General features: G+C 41.7%; 1 protein-coding gene across 3 annotated transcripts in view; it reads right to left on the bottom strand.

Annotated features, from left to right (window-relative positions):
- VDR (vitamin D receptor) overlaps window positions 1–8,239 on the bottom strand; it is a 119,703-nt gene extending 111,464 nt beyond the window's left edge. For 2 of the 3 annotated variants that reach the window (XM_054012832.1, XM_054012836.1), the window contains exon 1: window positions 8,134–8,239. The gene's annotated coding sequence lies outside the window, so the exon portion shown is untranslated. Of the gene's footprint in view, window positions 1–2,531; window positions 2,585–8,133 lie in introns of those variants that run through there. The other variant, XM_054012834.1, reaches the window with a different exon arrangement.
- Between the last annotated feature and the right edge of the window lie 3,998 nt (window positions 8,240–12,237).

Genomic DNA, 12,237 nt, shown 5'->3' with positions numbered 1-12,237 from the left:
TTTTTGAAATTAAACGCTACTGTGGTGGGTTTCTTTGGTGTTTTCCTCCCTACAAGGATGTTAAAATTTAATTACATTATCGTCACTATTACCAAGAAGCTCAGCTATATTCACCTCTTGGATCAGACCCTGTGCTCCACTTAGGACTACATCAAGAATTGCCCATCCCCTTGTGGGTTCCAGGACTAGCCACTCCAAGAAACGGTCATTTATGGTGTCTAGAAATTTTCTTGCTGCATCCCATCCTGGGGTGACATATCTGGAATCAATAGGGGGATAGTTGAAATCCCTCATTATTATTGCGTTTTTTTGTTTTTGTAAACTCATCTCCCTGGGCATTTCAGAGTCACCATTCTGGTCAGTAGCATATTCCTATATTCTTAATATTCAAGCAGGGAATTTCTATCTATGAAGATTCTACGGTATCTTCACTTAAGATTTTTTACTATATTTGACTCTATGCTCTTTCACATAGAGTGCCACTCCCCCATCAGCACAACCTACTCGGTCATTCCTCTGTATTTTGTACCCTGGTATAACTGTGCCGCATTGATTATAATTGTTCCACCAAGTTTCTATGGTGCCTTTTGTATCAATGTCCTCATTTAATACCATTCACTGAAGTTTACCCATCTTAGTATTTTTTCCTAGCATTTTTATACAAGCACTTATTAAATTGCTCAATATTTAGTGGTCTGTCTTCATGTAATGTAACTGAATGGGACTCATTTGACTGTTTCTCTTCAGTTCCTATCTGTACTTTATCAATGTCTATCCTCGCCTCTTTACTAGGATATAGAGTATCCCCTTTAATAAATCCTCCAAGAGATCCATCTCTGAGCTGTTTGCTCCTTTGTACCGGTCAGCTTTCCCCCAGCACTCAGTTTAAAAACTCCTCTAGGACCTTTTTAGTTTTACATACCAGCAATGTGAACAGGTTCTGTTTTTGTTTAAGTGGAGCCCATCCTTCCTGTATAAAGTTCCTCCTTTCCTAAAAGGTTCCCCAGTTCTTAATAAGCCTAAATCCCTCCTCCAAAAGTCATCTCATCCACACATTAAGACTCTGCAGTTCTGCTTGTTTAACTGGCCCTCTACATGGAACTAGAAGCATTTCAGAGAATGCAACCAGGGAGGTCCTGGACTTTAGTCTCTTACCTAGTATCCTAAATCTGTCCCACCTTTCCCTATGTCACTGGTACCTGCTGTGCCACAATCACTACCTCCTCCCCAGCACATAATTCTATCTAGACGTCTTGAGAAGTCTGCAACCTTTGCACCCAGCAGGCTATTCACCAGGAGCTTCTCCTAGTCATCACAAACCCAACTATTACCCGTCTGTTTATAATAACTGGGGTCCCCTCCCTGGAAGGAGTATCCTCTGTGCAAAAGGATACGATGACATCTGAAAGGAGGGTCCTCCTCCACTTATTTATCAAGGCCCTAAATACCACAAATAATTTTCACATTTAACTTTATGCACTGAAAAATCCTATTGATTTCAGTGGGATTTCTCAGGGTGTAAAATTAAACAGGTACTTAAACTTTTGCAGGATCTGGTCCAAAGAGAGAAGTTCAGGGTTGTGTCTCTCTCGTACCAGAGTCCTGGTCTGAAAGTAGGACTTAAAAAGAAGCAAACCTTTCAGTTGCCCATTAGAAGTTTCTTAAAGACTTAAAGATCAGACTTCGTCTGAAAATTTACCACCTACTATTTAATACAAAATAAAGCTTGCAACAACAACAAAAGATTATTGGAATGGAAAGAGAAGCTGTACTTGCAAAACTAAGAATTCTGTATTAAAGAACAAGAGAAACATGCATTATGGTTTAAACACGTCTCTTGTTTTCTTAAAGCCATTTCAAATATTAATTATGTCTTCATGTCCCCACCACCCAAAAACAGATTAAAGAATCCTTAGAATATAAGGGAAAGCATAATACCTACTTGACATTGATGCAGATATTAAATAACTATAAGTTGTTGACAGTACATTCCAATCTACGACTACAGTCTCATTACTACCCTTATCCCTTGGGGGGGAAAACCAGAAGGGTTTTTTTTATTAATTATTATTATTATGCAAGAAAATATTGCTGAAATTGCTATAAATAGCTCAGGGACAAGTTAAGACCTTCAGAACTATGGGGAGAGGGGGAAAAAAACAACAACAAAAAACCACACACACCCAAACTTTGTTCCTAATGATTTCCCCCTGAAATTATGTCAATGTAAAACATTTAGTAATGCAAAAATGCAGGGAAATAAAGGATAAAGAGAAGTAAATAATTGTTAAACGTAGTAATTATTAATTACTGTCATTAGGAAAACTTTTCTAAAACAAGTCTTGCCGTATTTAAGAGTGTTTTAGAAAGGCTATTGTCTCTTGCCTGCATTAAGAACACTATTGAGAAAAATCACACTTAATACAGTGAATGTCACCTGAATTTAGCAAAATTGGAGCACCAAGACTGGGGGGGAGGAATTTAAGGATTGGGTAAAATCACTAAGGTAGATAAAAAGAAAGATTATTTACCTGCAGTATTTGATCTCTGGCAGCATGCAGCTATAAGAGGTTGCGACTGCCAGCTCTGTGCCTCCAATGGACAGACTAGTGGAGCTGTCTAGTAAACTGAGAATATAAAACTCTCAGCAGAGCGGCAGTCATGTGACTTGAAGACAGAGTCAGAATGCCCCAGCCCTCAATTGTCAGTTCCTTTTCTAGCAACACGGCTGACGAGTCACAGGAAGCAAGTGGGTGAAAGTGGATCTATTATGACCATGTACCTTTGGAGAAAAGAATTACAGGTAATTCTTTTTCCCTTCCCAAAGATGAGTTTTGATAAGAGCCCCATTCCTAGAGAAAAAGTAGAAAAGTCAAACTTCACAATCTGAACGATTTACAAGTCAGTTTTTGAAACAGAACACTATGCTCAGAAAGCAGCCTGACCAAAGACATTTGGGGCTGGGGTAGAGAGGCTACGTGTTTTTACAGGACGGCAGAAAAAAAAAAAATCAGTCACAATTAGAGACAAAAAGCTCCTCTTCCCAGTCACCAAGAGGAGGAGAACCTTACTAATCTGAGCATATATACAGATAAGAGCTCCACACCTGAAATCACAGGATTCCAGGGAAAGTAACATGCTATCTACTCGCTAGAAGAGACTGGGATACTATATTGGGGGAAAAAAAAAAAAAAAAAAAAAAAAAATCTTCAGAACAGGCAGAATACAGATCTGAACTAGCCAGCATGATCTCCATACTCTTAATGTAAGCCAAGATTTAAACTATAGTATGATATAGTACTTTGTTATTATTCAATATTAAAGTCAACATCTTCCCAGTTTAAGAAACCCAGCCTTCTGGCCAGCAGTATTAACAACAGTAATATATCTATGGATGAAAAGTGCAGTATAAGGGCTCTCAAAGTGCTTTACAAAAGGAATTAGTCATTACCATTTCACACATGAAAGATTTGAATCAAACAGGTTAAGTGGCTTGACCTGTGTCACCCAGCAGGTCAGTAGCAGAGCTGGAAACAGAATCCAGGCCTTCAAGTCCCAGTCTGGTGCCCTACCCACTGAGCCACACTACCACCCAATGGACAGAGAAACTGGGTGAATGACCCCAGTTCTGAGATTGGAAAGCAAAACACACTATAGAATTAAGCAAATATATATTTAGACGGCAAGCTAATGTGTCTTATCTATGTTCTGCAAAGTGCTAACATTTGGGGGGGGGGGGGGAGAAGGGGAAGAACCACGACGGATAGCTCAGTGGTTTGAGCATTAGCCTACTAAACCCAGGGTTGTAAATTCAATTCTTGAAGGGGCCATTTAGAGATCTAGGGCAAAAATCTGTCAGGGACAGTACTTGGTCCTGCTGTGAAGGCAGGGGACTGGACTCAATGACCTTTCAAGGTCCCTTCCAGTTCTATGAGATTATATTTTGTGTGTGTGTGTGTGTGTGTGTGTGTGTGTGTATGGAAATATGCCTATTTATTTATAAACAACTACCCTGTCAGCATATTCATGGGCTACAACATTTTTTTTTTTTTTTTTTTTTAACCACACACACAGAAATGACACTGAGGCAATGTCTATGTGACAGGCATTAAACCAGCGTAACTACAGCACCATAGTGCAGACACAGCCTACACCTACAGAAGGCATTTTTCCATCAACCTAGGACCACCACCTTGCTGAGTGATGGTAGTTAGGTCAATGTAATCATTCTTTCATCATCCTAGCTGAAGCTACACTGGGGGATTAGATGAGCATAGCTATGTCACTCAAGGAGGTGGATTTTTCACACCCCAAGTGAACTAGCTATAGCAACCTACATTTTAAGTGTAGGCATATCAGGCCTGAAAGTTGGACATGCCTAAACTAATCAGATGTTTAAAAATCTACAAGGAGACTCAGACAAGTTCCTGAACCATGAAGGACAGATGACGATTTCTGCTAATACTTACACGAAGCCACAGCTTTCCCTATGAAGAAAGAAAGAGTTAAATGAAAGCAAATTCATTTAACAAGTAAACATCAGACGACTCAAGTTTCCCTCATTTCAATGGGCATTACCCATTGTAGTCCCAAAGTTCCCTACATTCTATATAAATGTGGTGTCTCTCTCACTTTTATTGTTAAAAGTTATGTACATCAGAAATACAGAATCAAGAAGCTGAGTTTCGGAGGGGGGGGGGCGAGAAATGTAATTTACTCCAGGAGAAGGATTCCTACAGCATTTTGAGCTTCCCACGTGAATAATACTTGTATCTCAGTCACAGATTGTGTCCCACATGGGCCATGGAAGGTTTGGAAAAAAAAAAAAAAAAAAAAAGGGGGGGGGGGGGGGAGAGAAGAGAAACAGCCAACTGAGCTCCATAATTTGCTTAAAGTTAGGTGTGTGCTTAACCAGATTAACTATCAGAGGGATAGCCGTGTTAGTCTGAATCTGTAAAAAGCAACAGAGGGTCCTGTGGCACCTTTAAGACTAACAGATTCTGTCAGATTAACTATGCAACTCAAAAGGTCCTAGTGCAGCAAAATTTTCTTCTCTCCATAGGAAAGGACTCAGCAATACCTAACCCACAGTTGTACTCTCTAATCACATATTATGGCTCTGCCAGAATTCTTAGCATGCTCACCAACTATGCCAGTCATATGCTAGAAGTCTCAGACACAAAAGGGATCCATTTTAAAAGCCTCATCCTTGGACATATAGGGAGTAAAAACAGGAATACAGACCATAGCAATCTTTTCGCCCATACATATACAAAATAGGGTAATGTTTCAAACCCATGTTAAAAGAAGTTTCACAGTGCAATAGTGATCCCAGTTGGACTGTTTTCTAACATGGTTTGCGTGGCCAATCTATATGTTGCAATAGTGTTAGGCCTCACTCATACCAGCAGGACAGATTTAAATTTTATTAGAGAATATTTAAAAAAATAAAGACGGTACAAACGATTCAAGGAGTCAGTTGTCAGTCATTGGGGGAACATACAGAGTATGGGGGGGGGATGTTGTTATGTTGGGGTTGGCAGCACACATAATACATACGGACTGAAGGGTCCCCAATGGGGGGGTGGGCGAAATCAAGACATAGTTGATAAACGGTGAGGGTCAATCATCCACACATGGGGTACAAATAGCCATGGGCACAAGTAGGTGGGTTGGGTGATGGTGATGGGGCGACCCTCACGGGGTGGGATTCAGGGGAGAGAAGCCCTGCAGGGTGTGTGTGTGTGTGTGGGTTAATAGGTCCCATCCCCCTTGCGGGCGGGTGAGGTCTCCCCGGCTCACTCCTTGGCATGGACGGTGGCCGGTGAGGTTGGGTGGGTTCAGGGCTCAAGAGATAAGGCCCATGGGGGGGGGGGGGTATATAGGCCTCTTCCCCCTAGCAGGTGGGCGGGGTCCCCTTGGCTCATACTCTTTATCGGCGGTGGCCGATGGGGTTGGGCGGGTTCAGGGCTGGGGGGGGAAATATGGGTCCCCTCCCCCTTACGAGTGGGCAAAGTCTTCCTGGCTCACTCTCAGCATGAAGCGGCCGGTGGGGTTGGGGCTCAGGGGGTAGGATCTCTGCCCCCTTGTGGTGGGCGAGGACTCCCTGGCTCGCCCTTGGCATTGGCGGCGGCCAGTGAGGTTGGGTGGGCGGGTTCGGGCCCAGCGGGGGGAGGGTGGGGTGAACTACACTAGAATACAATTCAAAACAGAAGCAGTGAAGGGGGGGGGGGGGGAACTATATATTTTGTTTTGATTTTACATGATTTGCAAAGACTCCAGCACTACACCATCACAAGACCTTTATGCCAGACATGACCCTTTCAACAGAAGACATTCTGATGCCAACTATGCAACCAAAACCCATCAACTACTACTTCACTTCCAGCATCGTTAGAACAAAAGCTACTAAAAATTCAGTGCCTGATGCAGTTACACTAAAGCACCCTGGTTTGACAGCATGAAAGGGACTTAATTGGGTGTGATGCCTCTTTATGCTGCCAGCGTGGTATGTAAGAACCTTATAGGGCAGGGGTTCTCAAACTTCATTGCACCGTGACTCCCTTCTGACAACAAAGTTACTACATGACCCTGGGGTAAGGGGCTGGAGCCTGAGCCCCACTTCCCTAGGTGGGGGGGAAAAAAAAAAAAAAAAAAAAAAAAAAAGAGCTCAGGCTTCAGTTTCAGCCTCAAGTCCCAGCAAGTCTAATGCTGACCCTGCAACCCCATTAAAATGGGGTCCCAATCCACAGTTTGAGAACCACTTGTGACGTTGTGCAGTCTATATGGTTTTATAAAAACATGATAAGTGAATATAATGTAACTGGGAAAAATATGGTAAAAAATGAATATAATGTAACTGATATGCTTCATGCAAAAGGTCTCTTGTAAGGTATCATTACAAAGCTTATAATCTACTGAGTGTGATTATCCGATTTGTATAAATGTACCACTCTTGTATCTAAAACTAGAAATATAAAACATAACTCTGAGGGCCTATTGTAATTATGTAAAGTGTGGGCCATTAATGATGGTTTGGAATCTTGAGGACTCCCATTGTCTGCAGATGGCTGTGTTTACCTGCGAGTCTTCCTGTATGTGTGTGTGCTGGCAAGTGAGTAATGAAGTCTTGCAGTGACATGTGATCATGTCACCTGAACTGGAATCCATCTTTAACCTGGTGCTTTTCCAGTGAGGGGGGGGAGGGGTGGAAACCCAGAGGGACAAAGGGTTCCCGCCTTATGCAAAAGATATATAAAGGGGTGGAAGAAAACAAAGGGGAGAGAGGAGCCATCATGAAGAATCCCCTAGCTATCACCTGAGCTGCAACAAGAGCTGTACCAGGGGAAAGAATTGTACCCAGGCCTGGAAGGTGTCCAGTCTGAGAAAAACTTACTGAAACATCGGAGGGTGAGATTATCTGTATTCAGTTTGATTAGACATAGATTTGCGCATTTTATTTTGCTTGATAACTTACTTTGTTCTGTTACTAGTTGGAACCACTTAAATCCTATTTTCTGTATTTAATAAAATCACTTTTTATTTAGTAATTTACTCAGAGTATATATTAATACCTGGGGGAGCAAACAACTGTGCATATCTCTCTATCAGTGTTATAGAGGGCGAATAATTTCTGGGTTTGCCCTGCATAAGCTTTATGTAGGGTAAAACGGATTTATCTGGGTTTAGACCCCATTGGGAGTTGGACAGCTGAGTGCTAAAGACAAGCACACTTCTGGGAGCTGTTTTCAGGTAAACTTGCAGCTTTGGGACAAGTGATTCAGACCCTGGGTCTCTGTCTGAACCCAGACGGGAGTGTCTGGCTCAGCAAGACAGGGTGCTGGAGTCCTGAGCTGGCAGGGAAAAAAGGAGCAGGGGTAGTCTTTGCACATCGGGTGGCAGCTCCTAAGGGGGTTTCTGTGATCCAACCCGTCACACCACTGTTATAGGGTAACTGAGAATTCAGGTTTCTGAGCTGAAGTAACTCATTTTTCTGAATGTCTGTTTCTGTTAGAGACAACATTTAGAGTTGACTTTTAAAGCCAAAAGGACCATAAGCACAAAAGTCATTGTTGGATATTTGTAATTCTGCAAGACTATCTTCTATACAAAGTATTTTAAAGAGCTACTTACCGATGCTCTATCAACACGAATGTTTCAGAGTCAGGATACAGAAGACTTATGTTGGCACCTACTGACACGCCAGGCAAGGGGTATATAATCCTAGCAACAAGGTGGGCAGTCTCTAGAATCAAGATGCATGTATTAATATTTCAGGTAGTCATTCCATGAGCTTTTTAGTCCATATTTTCAACAAGCTATAACTAGGAGTTACTTCCCAAGGTTAGGTTTATATTGATAACATTAATATCATGGGTATGGTGGAGCAAAGTAGTGTTTCTGAATTACAGCAGATTCAGCAAGTTGCTTAACTACATACCTATCTTTAAGCATGCGAGTAACCCCATTGAATTGAATGGGGCTGTTTAAATATCTTGCTAAGTTGGTGCCTAAATATGGAGAGTAAGATGCTACTTGTAGTGATCTCTTGATCACTACGAAAAGTGATGAAGGTTGGATCTCAGTCTGTATATGGCGGAAAAGAGGCACAATGTTGGATGTCTCTGGCCCATAACAGAAATTAACAACCTTAACACCAAGCCATTATCATGGCTCCACAACATGGTAATAAAAATATATATCTTAGTCTGACCAAGAAGGAAACCTGACAGCTAATTAAATGGACTGCCTTGAACCCCTTCCTCCTCTTCTTTCTGCCCCTTAGCCATAAGAGATTGAAATATTAACCAACAGTTTTGAATATACTAAATACAAAATGCTAAGGCCAAAGAAACAAAACTCCCATATAAACAACTAATATCAACCAAGGAGGATTTAAAGCACTAGGTATATCTAGTATTTTAGCTCTCTTTTTTCCTCTTTGGATATAACCAAACAGATTCATGTCTCTTAAACAGCAAAGAACATTAACTGGTATGTGTCATTTTTTCCACTGATCATCAGTGGCTTACTTATTTACCTTTTGCTAGGTAACACCTGCTAGTGTAAATCAGCTTTAAACGTGCACGCATGCACACACACACACACACACACACACACACAAATTAAGCACAGGTAACTGGATGTGGGACTTCTGGGTACAGCCCTTAACTTCTCTCCATACCTTTATCGTTCTGCAATGGATATTTTTAGGGCCATGTTTTAAGCAGTTGCTTCTAGTTTCTGGGTGCTCAACTTGAGACAGCTTCGGGCCCTATTTTCATGGGCTGTGAACACCCTCAACTCCAAGTGAAGTTGTTGGAAGCTCAGCACTACTGGGAAAAGAAAGATCAGGCCCAAATTGGACACCAAGAAACTGAGGCATCCGAAGTCAGAAGACAATGGATACAGGTGTCCACATCAGGAAACTGAAAACATCCTTCACATGGCCATCCAGGCTGAACCCAGTGATTAAGGAGCTTCATTTTAGAAGTCTCACTAAGACTTCTCAGCGGCTCCACCATCCTCATCCACCCAAGCTATTCTAACCCATTGTATATTCCAGAACATGTTCTCAATAACCCTTAATTGACCCAGAATGCCCTGACAAGCTTAATTACTAGCAGAAGATACTAGCATTCGAATTTTCCTTCTTTTAGTCATCTTATTTGCTACAGAATTTTAAAAAGAGAAGGAAAAAAAAAAAAAAAAAAAAAAACAACCCACAACCAACAAGAGTCTTTGACCTGGCTTATCTGGCTGGACTTTTGTTCCCTTTCTATCTTGCAGTTTATATTTGTGGGGAGGAGGAAGGGACTGGTAAACCAGCACACAAGTACAGACTGTTTCCACATGCCAGAGTTGCTGTTAATAACACTCTGACAATAGATCAGCCATTTGTATTATCAAAACTACCTCCTTTCAATGGGCTACTAAAGTGTTTGGGAGCCATATTTTCCCTCTACCGAATCAAATTGTGAAATACTGTTGCTGTAGGGATTTTCCCCATAAAGAAGTACATTTCAAAGGCTGTGCAGGGGTTGTATATAAACTGACTAACTCAAACCCCTCTTTCAGAAATATTTAAGTAGTTAGCATAGTATAATCTTGATGCACCCCCTCCCCAGTCTCTGAGAGAAAGAAACTTACACATTTAAGCCTAGCCACCCAACTTTGGGTGGTTTGGGGACAGGCAGGAAAGGTAAAAATGAAATGATCTCCTTGGACCCCACATGGGCAAAGCCCTTCTTTCCCACAAGTTTTTCCACAGTGGCAACAGGGTAACAGTTATTTAATGAGAACATGATGTTTCTGTACAGTTTGCTAAAAATGACAGGTTTCAGAGTAGCAGCCCTGTTAGTCTGTATCTGCAAAAAGAACAGGAGTACTTGTGGCACCTTAGAGACTAACAAATTTATTAAAGCATAAGCTTTCGTGGGCTACTGCCGAAGAAGAAGTGGGCCGTAGCCCACGAAAGCTTATGCTCTAATAAATTTGTTAGTCTCTAAGGTGCCACAAGTATTCCTGTTCTTTTTGCTAAAAATGTTCTTCTAACAAAGTCAGGGTGTTGTGCGCTTTGATTTACAATTAAGAGTTTATCCAAAAAGGGAAACTAGAATTCTGGTGATCTTCCTACTAAGGTACTTGCTGGGCTGAGTTAGTAAATTACTTAATAGGGACAGTAGATTAAAACATCTCGATAGTTTCTGTGATCTCCTAGGAAACGGGTTTAGATAATTTCCACACAGGCAGGTGGTGTTGATTGGATGTTGAGTACACTCAAAGCCAAGAGAGGAAAGGTCCATATTTATTGCCAGTTATTACCCTACCCATCCATGTTCTCTATAATTCCATCCCTTTGTAAAACATGTTTTGGCAAGTTAGTCACCTTCTTTTCTTGGGCACATTCCTGCTTCCCATAGAGTAAGTTCCCATCCATCTTATAATGGAAGACAGAAGCTAGTCTCACCACAGCTCATGAGATGAACGGTACCCTAAGTTTTCTTCAGGTCAATTGTCCAGACCTTATCCTTCCACAGAGGCAAAGGGAGGGCAGTAGCAGATGCCTACACTTCCATGTCTGCATTCATGGTTGCTCAGTATATACAGAATCAGGTGTCTTTCAGCCAAAGGAGAAAAATACTTAGGTTTATGAGCTGCTTTAGAGGATGTATCCCATCAGTTTGTAAGTACCTTGAAGGACCTTCTTTTGCTAAGATAACCAGGTATCTGCTACTCCTACCTCACCCAGTGCCCTGGGTCAACACACACACAGTGGCTCTGCATCTTTAAGTGGTGCTACAAAAATTGGTTGAAGGATTCCAGATGAGCGCATTCTTGGACAAAAGTTCTGCAGTAGCAGGAGAGTCTGCAGGAAAGCCCATCTTCCCTGGCAAAGATTGCCATTGAGCAAGAGGGAGTGCTCAATGCACAGCAGGATCTCCAGAAGTGACCATGCACATGTCAGAGCAGCAAGTGCCCAGGAACATGCCAGCATACCCATCTAATGTAAGAGTTCTTTTAAAGGATAAGGTGGCATTAAATATCCTACATTCTTTCCACAGGACTATCCCAGTCTCCAGCTACTCTCTGAAAATACCTCCACAATTTAATCAGGAGCAGAGCTAAAGCTCTGAAGTCCAGATTATTTTGCTCTCTCCTAAAGACCCATAGGTAGCTGACAGAAGAAACCTGACAAGGACTTGAAGTTGCAGGCTTGTTAAACCAAATTAAAGTTTTTTGGGCGAGGGGCAAAAAAAAGGAGAAGTTCAAATGCCCACAAAGCCAGTTTCGTAAAACTGTCAGCTCTAACTAGCGTAAGCCATGGTATGAAAGACATTCACACTTGCCTGCGGCAAGCAGAACTATTTCTCGGGTAAATTCCATCAGCTTTCGCAGAACCTAAGCTTAAAAACCACACACAACGATCTCTAGCACTTGGGTCTGCAAAGCTGCATGTAACCAAGAGTGTTGTCTTCCTCAGGCAACAGACAGCTCTTGTTCCTCTGCTGATGCTCAGGGCTTTGCCAATGCAGCGGAGTGAGAACTAACCAGTCTTGCAACACCATAATTTAAAAAGGTAAGCATTTGGGAAGTTTCCTTAGCTCATAGGTCAACACAGCTGAATGGATTTTACAGATCGTGCTGGTTTTACAAGCATTTAGTCAATGCTGATCTTATGAATTATATACTAGCTAGAATAGTATAACTTTAAACCCAAAATTCTACTGAGAATAT

This window comes from Malaclemys terrapin, chromosome 23, assembly GCF_027887155.1.
Source record: "Malaclemys terrapin pileata isolate rMalTer1 chromosome 23, rMalTer1.hap1, whole genome shotgun sequence".
Taxonomy (NCBI): Eukaryota; Metazoa; Chordata; order Testudines; family Emydidae; genus Malaclemys; species Malaclemys terrapin.
This window is presented reverse-complemented; position numbering and strand designations above follow the sequence as displayed.